This window comes from Quercus suber, unplaced genomic scaffold (genome assembly GCF_002906115.3).
Source record: "Quercus suber isolate HL8 unplaced genomic scaffold, Cork oak 2.0 scaffold_23, whole genome shotgun sequence".
NCBI classification, from domain to species: Eukaryota; Viridiplantae; Streptophyta; class Magnoliopsida; order Fagales; family Fagaceae; genus Quercus; species Quercus suber.
The window spans coordinates 139939-149867 of NW_027069488.1; positions in this window are offsets into that span (position 1 = coordinate 139939).

The window sequence follows — 9929 nt, forward strand, 5'->3', positions numbered from 1 at the left end:
TTTATAATACCAAAATGGCTGAAGGTAGTTCAATGAGGGAGCATTGTCTTACAATGATTTCCAATCTGAATACATTTGAGGTTTTAGGTGCTGATATTGATGGAGAATCCCAAGTGGATATGATACTTCAGTCACTACCGGAATCATTCAAGGAATTCAGGCTCAATTATAATACGAACAAAAAGATTTACTCTTTGTCTGAATTAATGAATGAGTTGGTAGCGGCGAAAGGCATCCTTATTACTTCTAGTGTTGAAGTCAATGTGGGTGAAGCTTCTACTTCTCAACCTAAGTCGAAAGGCAAGGGTAAGAAAAAGAAGAAGAAGAAGGAATTCACCAAGCAAGATGGTAAACAAATTGCCTTAGGGGTTGCTGACAAAGGAAAGAAGCTTAAAAGAAAATGTTTCCATTGCGGTGAGAAGGGCCATTGGAAGAGGAATTGTCCAAAATTCAAGGCTGCCAAAAATAAGGGTATAAATAGTTCATTCCTCCTTGAAATAAGTTTGGTACAAAATCCCACAGATTCCTGGTGTGTGGATTCAGGTTGTACTAATCATATTTGCAGTTCTTTGCAGGGGTTCCAAGAGACCAGAAAACTTAATAAAGGAGAATTGTTTCTTACTTTGGTTGATGGGAGCAGGATTCCAGTTGTAGCTGTTGGTGTTTATAATTTATGTTTTGAGTCTAGAGTTTTAATATTGGAAGACTGTTTGTATCTACCTAATGTTCGTAGGAATTTAATTTCTACAACTTATTTAGGTAAACATTGATATTGTGTTATCCTTAAAGACAATGTTGTAATAAAGAAAGGTAAAATATTTATCTATTCTGGCAATATTGTGGATGGTCTTTATATTTTAACTCCTGATAAGCATGAATTATATAATTCTGAATTAGATAAGAACTCTCATGTAAAATCATTAAAGAGAAAGTTTCCTTCTACTAATGATGCATATCTTTGGCACTTGCATTTGGGTCATATTAATCTAAGCAGAATTCAAAGACTGATCAAAGATGGACTCTTAGAGTCATTGGACTTTGATGAATTTCCAGTTTGTGAATCTTGTTTGGAGGGCAAGAGGACCAAACGACCTTTTAATGCAAAAGGTAGAAGAGCCCAAGAGTTGGTTGAATTAGTTCATACGGATGTTTGTGGTCCTATGTCAACCCAAGCAAAAGGAGGTTATGAATACTTCATTACTTTTACCAATGATTACACAAGATATGGTTATGTGTACCTAATAAGACGGAAGTCTGAAGCCTTTGAAAAGTTCAAAGAGTTTAGGGCTGAAGTTGAGAATCAATTAGGTAAATGCATAAAAGCCATTCGATCTGATCGTGGTGGCGAATACCTTCTTGGGGATTTCAAGGATTACTTAACTCAAAATGGGATCATGTCCCAATTAACAGCACCTAGAACTCCCCAATAGAATGGTGTAGCAGAAAGAAGGAATAGGACTCTTTTAGAAATGGTTAAGTCCATGATGAGTTACTTAACTTTACCAGTTTCTTTTTGGGGATATGCACTAAAAACTGCAATACATATTTTGAATTTAGTTCCATCAAAATCTGTTCCCAACACACCTAAGGAACTGTGGAGTGGGCATAAGCCTAGTATGAAATATCTCCACATTTGGGGATGTCTAGCACATGTGTTGAAAAGAAAGTCTGATAAGTTGGAATCTATAACCAAAGTATGCATGTTTTTAGGGTATTCAAAAGAAACAAAGGGTTATTTATTCTATAATCATAAAGATAACATACTGTTTGTTAGCACACATGCCAAATTTTTGAAAGATGATTATATGAATAATTTTGATCCTAGAAATAAAGTTGTTTTAGCTGAAATGAATGAATCTGTAGTTGAACAACCAATAGATGAAAGTAGGGATGATGTAGTTGTATTGGATACACCACAAGATACTATTCATGAGATGTCTAGTACACCGATGCCTCGTCGTAGTGGGAGGAATGTTAGGCCACCTATAAGGTTTATAGGTCTGAGAGAAACTTATGAAGCTATCTCAGAAGAGGCCGAAACTGATCCTTAAACTTACGAAGAAGCAATGAATGATATAGATGCGCATCATTCGGTTAAAGCTATGAAATCTGAATTAGATTCCATATACTCCAATCAAGTTTGGGATCTTGTAAAGGTGCCTAACAGCATTAAACCTATTGGTTGCAAATGGGTTTACAAAAGGAAGAGAGGGATAGATGGAAAGGTTGAAACCTTTAAAGCAAGGCTAGTGGCAAAATGGTATACTCAAAAAGAAGGTATTGATTATGAAGAAACCTTTTCACCAGTAGCAATGCTTAAATCTATCAGAACTCTTTTATCCATTGCTGCTCATTATGATTATGAGATTTGGCAAATGGATGTCAAGACTGCTTTTCTAAATGGCAATCTTGAAGAGGAAATCTATATGATGCAACCGAAAGGTTTCATAGATAAGAACCAAGAGCATATGGTATGCAAGTTGAAAATGTCTATTTATGGACTTAAGCAAGCATCTAGGTCATGGAACATCAGATTTGATCAAGCAATCAAGTCATTTGGTTTTGAACAAAATCTTGATGAACCATGTGTGTACAAAAGACATCAAGATAAAGTAGTAATGTTCCTAGTACTTTATGTAGATGATATTCTACTCATTGGAAATGATGTAGGGGTAATGTCATCTGTAAAGGTTTGGTTGTCAAGCCAATTTGATATGAAGGACTTAAGTGAGGTTAATTTTATTCTAAGGATCAAGCTTTGGCGAGATCGCAAGAATAAGATGTTAGGCTTATCACAAGCTGGATATACAAATAAGGTTCTAGAACGGTTTAGCATGCAAAACTCCAAGAAAGGATTACTTCCTTTCAGACATAGAGTTCCTCTGTCTGATGACCAAAGGCTTAAGACTCAAGAGGAAGTAGATATAACGAGACAAGTTCCTTATACTTCTGCAGTAGGCAGTCTCATGTATGCCATGCTTTGTACTAGGCCAGATATTTGTTATTCAGTTGGCATGGTTAGCTGATATCAGTCAAATCCAGGACTAAAACATTGGCAAGCTGTAAAGCATATTCTCAAGTATCTACGGAGAACGAGAGATTATATGCTTGTTTACCGTTGTGAGGATTTGATTCCCATTGGCTATACAGATTTAGATTTTCAATCGGATCTAGATTTCAGAAAGTCCACATCAGGATGTGTTTTTATCTTGAGAGGTGGAGCCATAACATGGAGGAGTGTCAAGCAATCTTGTATTGTGGACTCCACCACGGAAGCAGAATATGTTGTGCGTGTGAAGCAGCAAAAGAAGCTGTATGGCTCAAGAAATTTCTTTCTGACCTTGGTGTAATGAGAATGGAACAAGTTCCCATCACATTGTTTTGCGACAATAGTGGTGCAGTTGAACAATCAAAAGATCCAAGGAATCACAAGAAAGGAAAGCACATTGAGAGAAAGTACCACATCATTAGAGATATTATTACTCGTGGAGATGTGGTGGTAGCAAAGATTGAAAGTGCAAATAATCTAGCAGATCCCTTTACCAAAGTCTTACCTTAAAGGACCTTCAAGTCACATTTGGAGGGAATGGGAGTTAGATTAGTGCACAATAGTCTTTAGGGCAAGTGGGAGATTGTTGGGATTAGTGCTCTAGAATCCTATTGTATGATGTTATGTATGATATTATGTATGATCTTATGTATGACATGATGTATGACTTAATATTGTAATTAAAAAGTTGTTTTATTATTATCAAAAATAATGATAACATGAATATTTGAACATTATCATATAGTCCATGAGATGAATAGTATGTGATTTATGTGATTTAGTCACAGAAAATATGAGTCACAAGTTCTTTGTAAACTCAGAATTTTAGTTCGTAGTCGGTGATGAAATTGGGCATTTCATCTGCGAAGACTATAACATATCAAATAAGATGATTTGTCTTGATCATGGAAGTGGAGACTTCTAGTTGATATGTTGATATGATTTAAGAGTTAAGATATATTGAACTGGATCGCTGTGAGATTTATTATTCTCCTAACGACTGTCAATTGAATAATAAATTTCACGACTTGTATTTACATGAACTCTTAATCCTGAGAGAATAATGGACCTGATCATGCAATGTAGGTTGCTTTGATATATCAGGAGTGAGATCTAAAGTAACGGTCAAAACCTCAGTATGTTAGGCAACCACATTTAGTGTTGATGGAACATATATTCTCAAGATGGAATTCATAGTCTCTTAATGGAGATGTAAAATATTCCCTTGAGATAAGTTTAATGGATTAAGTTATTCAAAGAGTTAGGTCTAACCACTTTGGTAAGAAATTACTAAAGTATATATTTATGAAATTGGATTTCATAAATATATGGTGAATAACTTAAAAGGATTCAACCGGGTACTCAAGGATTAAGATGTAGTAATCTTCAAAGTGACAGTCTATATTTATGACTTTGAATTACTACGAATATTTTATGAAGGGGTTACATGTATAATAAAGTTTTGGGATATAATTTATAGATAAGGCCTAGAGTGCAACTATATTTATATAGTGGTATTAAATATAATTAATGGTAACTTTGGACTCGTCAAGAGTTGACAGAAAAGCCCAAGGCCCATTGGAGCTAGTGTCTTATTGGTCTCTTTTGGTCCCACTCCAAGCCACACACTTAAGCCTAATTGGAAAGGCATAAAAGGCCAGCCCAATTAGATAATTGGTTAGATACAAAGGGAAAAACGTATATAATTTTATGTATGAGAAACATCATTGTGAAATGGTGTGTAAGTGAGTGTAAGTCACTCTCTAATCCCTTTGTGACCGATTGAGAGTCCACACTTCTTGGGCGTTGGTAGAATTGGAGTGAAGATTAAAAGTATTCCCAAGTGCTTCGATCTTTGTTTTGAAATTCACCGTATCATGGTACACTCTCTTGTTCTATATTCTGAAACTTACTTAATGCATGTTATCAATTCTGAATGAAGTAGATCCGTTAATTTTTCCACTGCGTTTATGCATATTTCCTACACCTTGCTAGGCCATACCCTTGGAATGTTGGCAATGTCTGGTTTATTTTCTCTCTCTGTGTAATAGCATTGTGCATGATTCATGTATATATATATATATATTGCCTGCATATGTGTGGGTGATTATGCACTTTGTATGATGGACTCTCATGGCAACGTGAGCGACTATTTCTAGTCATGGGAGTTGTTGACCTTGTAATATGGGTATGTGCTTAAGGTTATTGTCATAAATGCATATTCATGCTATATTGTGTGCATGATCATCGCGGTGTTATTGTCTTGATCCATGTCACCAAGTGACATTGGTTTTCCAGTGTATGCGACACGTATCAGCATGTCATGGTTCTTTGATTTTACGAAAACAGAGGATCGTCTACAAACAAGCGTTGTAGGGTGCCTAACACCTTCCCCACATGTAACCAAACATCCAAACTCAAGAATCAAGAATTTTTCTCATCCATATTAGATTAGGAAAAATGTCCTTTTTCTTAATCTAGGATCATTAAAAAATCAAATAGAGTCAGGTGACCAATCACACCTTAGAAAAAACCCAAGGATTGGTTGTGACTTTGCATACCCTTGATAATTTCCATAAAATTGACTCACATTCCAGTGACACACTAGAGGTACGACACACCTCCTCCATATATGCTTGTGAGTGCCGCCGCGATGGATGGTCGACATGAAAGCCGCAAGGTGAGGCATTGATAGACTGGTGACTCCGCTGGGGACACTTAGAGAGTTTAGCCTTTAGGGATTTTGATAAATTCCTAATCTTTGGACACTGGCTTTCAAAAACATTGAAGCTGACATTAGCCTCTAGGGCTTTCTTTTTGAAAATTGCTTTTACTATATCCTAGTAAACTATTTTCAAAACTCAAAAATATTTTCCAAAAATGATTTTCAAAATTGTTATCAAAAATTGGCTTTGAGGTATTTTCATATGTGTGAAGCTTTACCGCTTTCCTAAAGCTTGCTTTATAGCTTTCCTTACATGTGCGAACCTAGGGTAGTAAGACCTAATTTATGCTACACCTTTATTTGTGCTTATATCTATTGCGCTTAGAAAGTCTTTCCCTTTTCATTTCAAAATGCATGACATCACCCCTCATATTGAGCTGAACTCGAGCTCAGCATTGAAGGCTAATGCTGGAAGCATATACCTTAGATAGTTACTAGATGCCAAATTATAGGCTTTTCCTGGGTCCATGTGTGGATATAATTATGTTGAAAAGGCCCTCCTGATCTGTTCTATCCCACAACTTCTATGAAGGGAAGGATTAGATGATCGAGGTCTCCCCTAAGAATAGGACCAACTTACTAGTTATGCCATGTCTCATATAGTTGGCCTAGACTACATCAAACCCGAAAGAACTAGGAAAAGCCAAATTTGAGTGAACATCCCAGCCTAGGGTAGGATATCCTTCATAGGATTGTTTTCAAAATGAGTCAAGGGGTAAGTGTCAAGTTTCCATTTACAGGTTTGCCCTTTTTGCTTGAATCAAAGAGTTGTGCTCTACTCCAGGTTCTATCCATCCTGTTTGCACAACATCTATGATTAACCCTAGGGACAAGCAACCTCGTTGCTCGCATATTAGATCATACCCGATCCTGAAGGGCCTAAGGGTTTTACTTCTACTTACACAGACCAAAATGCCCAGCCTTATCTGCAACAGGTTCAACTAGCCCAAAGGCACCTTACCAGCATTCAATCAGAAGGGAAGGCTCGACCCACCCCGATATCCCAAGGTACAACCATGGAAATTCACTCTGTTATCCATGCCTATGGTAGAGCTTTATGCTTATCTGTTGGAGAAGAAGCTAGTGACTTCAATTTTCGTAAGTCCCAGAGACAATCCTTCCCTACTTGGTTTTGATCCATCCAAGAAATGTGAACACCATTTTGGAGCCGAGGGACAGACGATAGAAGAGTGTGCACATTTGAGACACTGAATCCAAGATCTCATCGACAAAAAGTTTGTATGGCTCGACAACACAGCTAAGCTGAATGTGATCACTAACCCACCTCCTCACTAGGACGGGAACGCGAATGCTATCTCTATAGTAGAGAAGAGGATCCCTGATTTCTCATCCCCTTCATTCCATTGGAAAGCCATGCTGTGGGCCCTAGCCCAAGAAAGTCACATTGTTCTCAAGAACATAGAAGCTCCAAGTTTTGACTAGGGAGTTTGCTTATTCTGTGACAATAGGGACCAACATGCCTATTTGATTGTAGAGTAATCTAAGCACAAGTTCAAAGTCTAGCCAATCATGGTATCATATGGATTGAAAGAGAATTTGTGCACAGGAGTAATTGCATGGTAACCAGCCTATGTCCTCCAAATACCCAAGCGGGAACTAGCCATAGTGCTATATCAATAAGGTTAAGGAAGGATTGGGATGAATACTTGCAAGAGCACTTACGTAGGATTCATCCAGCTCTTCCAACTTCGATCGTTATTAAAGAGATTACAGAATCAGCTATGGATTTAGAGGCGTTAGCTCTATAGAATGGACAAGCCATGCCAGCCATTGAACGCTTTTCTCCTTTAGTCTTAGCACTACTTGCAGTTGCAGAGCCATATTTAGGATTTATCCAGAAGGGAACCTTTGTCATTCCCGCTATTCAAGGTTTCAATCCTCTAATTCTGCCAAAGCCTACCCAAGGAATCTCTGGGGCTCCTAGCCTAAAAGCTTTAGAAGTTGCTCTACCCGGCCCAATCATCATTAGTCCAAGGATGTTCTCCCTGGCACCAAATTTGCAAACTCAAGAAGGTGTGGTCATCCATATGCCAAAGCCCTTCCCTTACCAAGATAGCCATCATGTCCCATGGAAGTACGATATAACTTTGATTTCCACCCGAATTGGAAAGGAAGAGACTTGCTCTAATATCTCTTCAAGCCTAGCCAGACTCACTAGGAGCGGTCGATGTTATACTCCTGGGGAACTACAAAAGAGAAGGAAAGAGATTAGCAAGAACACAGTCGAGCCAGTCAGGAATAGGGTCACCACTAAAGAAGCCGAGGAATTCTTGAACAAATCTCCAGCTCAAATTTCTATTTTAGCCTTTGTATTATCTTCAGAGGTCCATTGTGAAGCTCTATTGAAGGTGTTGAAGGAAACGCATGTTCCTACTGGCATTACAAACTCCTCCTTCGAGGGTATGGTATCATTGGTGTTGACCACTAACCAAGTCTCATTTTTAGATGATAAGTTGCCTCTAGAAGGTAGAGATCACACATTGGCCATGCATATTGTAGTCAAGTGTAAAGACATGTTTGTTATAAGGGTGTTAATCAACAATGGATAAGCCCTAAATGTCTGTCCAATGGCCACTTTTGAGCAACTGAAGGTGGATATGTCTCTTATAAAGCATAGCACTATGATTACATAGCCTTTGATGGCACGTGTCAAGAAGTGCAAGGCAAGATCAAGCTAATGATTGAGATCAACCCAAGTAGGGTTGTCCAACCGGTTGGATGACCCGACCAAACTGATTGAACCCGCCCAACTCGAAGCCTAACAGTCGGTTCTAGATACCTAGGTCTGTTGGATGTGGGTCTAACTTTTACCAAAATTGATGCTTCAGTTCGAGTGATAGTTTAAAAGTTTGAAATAGACTTCTGTGTTTTGTCATGTCCATGGGTAATAGCTATTCACCATAAGTTAACTATAATTTTTTTTTTTGAATCAATGTTAGTAGGTAGTAGCTATTCACGTCACTTCGGACTTTGAATCAATGTTAGGCAATAGCTATTCAAGTGAGCATTAATAGTTTTTTTCTTATTGTAGTTGCTAGGCTCAATGTAATTTCATCTTAATAACCAAATGAAAACAATAATATTAATGGCTCCATATTCATAGTCCCAATCTCATAATTTCTCTTTAAAGTTCAAACCGTAGCTGGACTCTTCCCTAACATCCATGATCATTACCGACGAGTTTCACTTCCTATTTGCTGATGAGTTTTGCTTCCTGTTTGTTAACATGTGTTGGGTGTCCTATCTCTCAAGTATGATTTCAAAATCTCATTTTTCTTTTTATCTTCTCTCATTTCTCTCCTTATCTTTGTTCCAAGCTCATAAATATTTGGTTTTTTCCATTTCAAGCTTTTTCTTTGGTTGATTTTTCCCTCTCTTTTTGTTCTTTTCCTTCAAACCGATCATCCAACGAATCCGACCCGCCAAACCGAAGAATCAAGACAAACGATACAATGGGTGAGAAATCTATTCACCTGATCTAAGCGAGTCAAGTGATGATTTGACCCCAAACCTGATCTGCTCGACCCGTGGATAGCCCTAAGCCCAAGATCCTTCTTGGTCAACTTCTAAGTGATTAAGGTTGACTTTCCATACAACATGCTTTTAGGGAGACCCTGGTTCCATACAGCAGGCGTAGTTGCGTCTACCCTCTATAAGAGACTCAAGTTCATCTCCTAGAATTAATTGATCACCATTATGGCTAAAGAGCCCACAACTATCTTCGAGGAGACATCTATCCCCTACATCGATGCCAATGCTTTTCCAAAAGCATCCTTCCATAGCTTTGAGCTAGCTTCCATGATTAATAATGCCGCAAAGCCTAAGTCTGGCTGGCCTGCAGCAGTTTTGAAGGCCGCAAAGGAGATGCTTAAGTTTGGCTACAAATTACAACAAGGCCTCTGAGCCGTAGGACATGGGAGTCCTACTTTCATTGAACTCTTAGATAACAAAGGAAGATTCAGTTTGGGGTACAAACCTACTCATGAAGAACTCTTTCAAGCTTCTAGAGGCAAGAAGAGGAAGTGGGACACTTAAGGGATGTCATTCCCCATATTAGAACCACTTCTCCAGCTCAGTCCAGGTCACTATGCTAGAACCTTTCAAGGGGTTGGAAGATGAAGAGCCTGATCTGGC